Source organism: Tupaia chinensis, unplaced genomic scaffold (assembly GCF_000334495.1).
Source record: "Tupaia chinensis unplaced genomic scaffold, TupChi_1.0 Scaffold149148_1, whole genome shotgun sequence".
NCBI classification, from domain to species: Eukaryota; Metazoa; Chordata; class Mammalia; order Scandentia; family Tupaiidae; genus Tupaia; species Tupaia belangeri.
The window spans coordinates 238,398-243,169 of record NW_006208994.1 but is presented as its reverse complement, the minus strand read 5'-3'; positions in this window follow the sequence as shown (position 1 = coordinate 243,169).

The following is a 4,772-nucleotide window of genomic DNA, read 5'->3' as shown; positions in this document are numbered from 1 at the left end:
ATCTCTCCCTTCTCTAGTCTTACCTGATGGCCTGATTAGTTAGAAGAAGAGTGCTTTAAAGATTATGGTGTGCTTTTGTGTACTTTGCCATTTCATCGAGTCAGCTCCTTTTTACACAAATATTGAAATGAGTTGTATCTACCAGGACCTAGAAATGAAGGGTCTCAACCTTACCTTAAACAGCAAGCAAACAGAAGAAAGAGACATTTACCAGCTGCCATTCTTATCTATCAGATGCTAGAGATCTATGACTTTTTTTTTTTTTTTGGAGAGGTTTTCGCTATAGGGCACGTGCGCTCACCAGACAGAGAGAGACATAGAGACAGAAAGCGAGAAATCACCCCCCAGAGGGGATGGTCACACTGCAATCCCTTCTCCTCCATTCTCCTCTCGGTATCTTGGGCACGCACGCCCACACGACTGGCGTGAGTTTTAAGCCACCGGGTCCGGGACACGAACCACAGTCGACCACATGGGAGTCTAGCGACATAGCCATTACGCTAATTGCTGGTTCCCAAGATCTATGACTTTTAAAATGGCCTCCAGCTAAATATATTTTTAGATCAGTATAGGAGGGAATGGGGAATAGGGAAGGAGAGGATCAGAGCAAAAACAAGGAATAAAAACCACCTTTAATAGGCACAAAACTGGGGACTGGCTGATGGTATAATGGTTATGTTGCTGGACTCATATAGTCAACCACAGTTGGAGAACCAAACCCAGTGGCTTAAAACTCATGCCAGGTGTGTGTGCATGTATGACCAAAACCCCAAGAGGAGAATGGAGAAAGGATTTCAGCATGTCCATTCCCCCCACAGTCCCCTAGGGGGTGACTTTGCTTACTGTCTCTCTTTGTCTCTGGCAAGCACATATGCCCTGTTAGCAAAAATCTTTCTTATAAAAAAGAAAAACAGACACAAAAATGAAGTTATCTGCTGATGATAATAAATATGATAATGTCTTTGACTTGACTAATATGCACTGTATTCATGATGGGAAAAATCATGATACACACTGTAAAGATGTACAGTGACTAAATGTAAATAATAAACAAATAAAACAAAAACAAAAACAAAAAAACTAACTCTGTGGTTGAGGGACTATGGTTGGATATCTGGCATCATGTAACATAGGCTTAAATTCAAAATTTACTCCTTCTTTCATACTTATAAATGGGTAGCTTTATGACACAACAACAACAAAAAACTTATTCAGATCACCTCTCATTGCAGCTAAATTTCAAACTCCTTCACAAGACATCTCTTTAGAGAGCTCAAGTCGCACATTTTACCTTTGCCTCAGGTATAGACATTGCTTTAGTCACACCAAACTTTATTTGCCTTGGACACAGCAGATTCCCTCACATGTTCATAAATTTATATATCCCGTTGGCCTGAACTACCCCTTTTCCTGAATCTACTCCATGAGTTATTTATTTATTTATTTATTTATTTATTTTTATTCTACTCAGGTGTCTCCACTTGCAGAAACCTTTTAGTAACCACCAGACATAAGATCCTTTTCTCTGTCTTGGAAATGTTTAATTTCTCATTTAAATTTTACACAGAGTTCATTGTCCCATTGCTTATATATCTCCTATGAAAGGATGGGGGTGACTAGAAGGGTTAAAAGTTTCATAGTTATTCTTCATATTTATTACATACAGTTCAGTGTTTGCTGAATAAAAGAATGAAAGATAGAATAGTGCAAGTAATCAACCTCTCCTTTCAGGATTCCCCTGGTGATTCCAGTTTCTTGGGTTTTACCTTTTCCACAAACTCTCCTGACCTGGAATGCATTTGTAACTTGCCCAAGCACATATAAACCAAGTGAATGCTTTTCTGCAATGACAAGACTGCCTGCCTTATTGCTTAAGAGAAGAGCAAGACAGTAGGGCAGGATGAGCAGCTGAAACAAGGCTAAGAAGGACATTCAGATAGATTAAGTTTAGCCTTTTATTTCCCATTATAATAGTCAAATGAAAAGAAGGCTTCAACATTGCTCATCCTATAGACTTATGTCTACGTGAAGTCTTTTGTTTTATTACCTCGAAAAGATGTGAAGAATGGCAAATCCAACACCTCCACTAGCTGATGGTATGTATTCCATTTTTATTAAAGTAGATAAAGCATTTGTTGCAGTAAATGGAAAAATACAGTGTGAATTAAACTTGAAAAATGAAAAAAAAATTGGCTGAACTAATCCAACTGCGTGGTAACTGATCTCCTTGTGATGCGTGTCTGGAAGTTGGAAGGAAAAATAAATGCAGGTCTGCACACACTTCGCTTGGCTATTAAACACTTGAGGCATTTTCCCCTCTCCTCTCATTATGGTGGTAAATTATAGCAAGGTGGGATTCCATTTTCAGTCTTGCAGAATTGGCTTCCTGCTCCCATCCTAGTCACAGCCACCCCAATTAGTCACCAGCTGAATAGCGACACAACCGCAGATTTAGATTAAAAAGCAGTTTTCATCTCGAGAGTAATTCACAGTGAGGAGCGTTCCTCCCCTCACCCCATGACCTTTCAGAATGCCATTGCTGCACAGAGGATTACACAGGATGCTACTTGCTTTGGCATTCTTCTTATTCTGGTGCCAAGGGAAATTTTGTTTTATTACCTCGAAAAGATGTGAAGAATGGCAAATCCAACACCTCCACTAGCTGATGGTATGTATTCCATTTTTATTAAAGTAGATAAAGCATTTGTTGCAGTAAATGGAAAAATACAGTGTGAATTAAACTTGAAAAATGAAAAAAAAAATTGGCTGAACTAATCCAACTGCGTGGTAACTGATCTCCTTGTGATGCGTGTCTGGAAGTTGGAAGGAAAAATAAATGCAGGTCTGCACACACTTCGCTTGGCTATTAAACACTTGAGGCATTTTCCCCTCTCCTCTCATTATGGTGGTAAATTATAGCAAGGTGGGATTCCATTTTCAGTCTTGCAGAATTGGCTTCCTGCTCCCATCCTAGTCACAGCCACCCCAATTAGTCACCAGCTGAATAGCGACACAACCGCAGATTTAGATTAAAAAGCAGTTTTCATCTCGAGAGTAATTCACAGTGAGGAGCGTTCCTCCCCTCACCCCATGACCTTTCAGAATGCCATTGCTGCACAGAGGATTACACAGGATGCTACTTGCTTTGGCATTCTTCTTATTCTGGTGCCAAGGGAAAATCTGGAGGAGTTTAAGATCAGGAGTCAAGTGGTAACGTTATTTCCAAATTTAAATCTCCCTCTAGGTCTTCAATCATCGCATACAGGCATTGCAGTACTGTGTTTTGTGGACGTACCAGAAATTGAGTAGTCGTGGAAAGGGCAGAAAAGGAAGTCTGAGGTGTGCCTCTTTAAAAGTGTACCCATTAAAAGAACAGAACCATAAATGGCTATATGATGCAAAAATATAAGGACACAGCAGCCGAAAAACAAGGGGTAAGTTTCAGCTATTCAACTTGCTAAATATATGACCTTGAGAAAGTTACTTAACTCCTGGGATGCTCAGTATTTTCCCATCTAAAATGTGAAAGCCACTCGTGTCTTCCTCATAGGACTTGTGAGGATTAGGTAAGACTAAGCATTATATTAATACATTTAAACCATACAGAGCTGTGCAAGCATTAAGAATCATTATACTCCTACTGCTACACAACGTGTCAGAATTGGAGTAGACTTGAGAGACCATCTAGCCACCACACAGCCCAGTGCATAGTCTCTGTCTACCACAGATGAGCAGTGGCTATGAGCCTGTGTACAGGCCCTGCCAGTGATGGGTAATTCACCACCCTGCCAAACTGCACTTCCACTGCTAGACGCCTTTGACTATTACAAGGTGGCTCAATGCAACTGAATTTTCCATCTTCTTATTCTAACTATGTACTAGGAAAAGACTCTGCTGAGCAGTTTACAAATATAATTTAATTAATTCTCTAAACAATACTGATGGAATATTCCATCCATATCTAATGAAACAGGTTTAGAGACTTGAAATCCTTCTCCTAATATTGTAAATTATGGGCTGAGCATTCCTCACTCCAAAATTCAAAATCCATATTGCTTCCAAATCTGCAACTTTTGATTGCTCACATTATGCCCCAGGTGGAAAGCTCACCACATGACCACGTTTTACAGGTTGCACTGAAAACACTATATACAAAAATATTGTATATAATTAAGTCCAGCCTATGTGTATAAGGTATACATGAAACATAAATTCATAATAAGAGGTGGGTCCCATTCTCAATGTATCTCATTATATATATACAAATATTCCCAAATCTGAAATAATCCAAAATCAAAACACTTCTAGTTTTAAGCATTTTGGGCAAGTGTTGGAGGATGAGTTGGCTAGGCTTTTTAGATTATGAAAAGCTCGATGAAAGAAACAATGCTGTAGCTACAATGAGATGTTAGCAGGCGTCTATAATTGTCTCCTCCTTCCTCTTTGCAGTGTGAATTTAGGAAAACGTGCCTGAGTTTCTCCTCTTCCTCTTATAAACCGAGAAAACTAATAATTTCTAGAGACCACAGAGAAATGCCCAAGCATATTAATGAATTAATATTTGTCGAGAGGATTGTGACTCCTTAATAAAAGCACGTGCTAACTGAGAACCCATATTCTACTACCTGAGTGGGTGGGCAGATAGCTCAATAGTAACAATGTAGCCTGGTTTTAAATTTGGTTTTAATAATAGCATTGTATTAGGTTAGCAGAGAACAGAGCACCAGCAGGAACAAAATCAAAGCAATTAGTTAACATAGATCTTAGGAAAA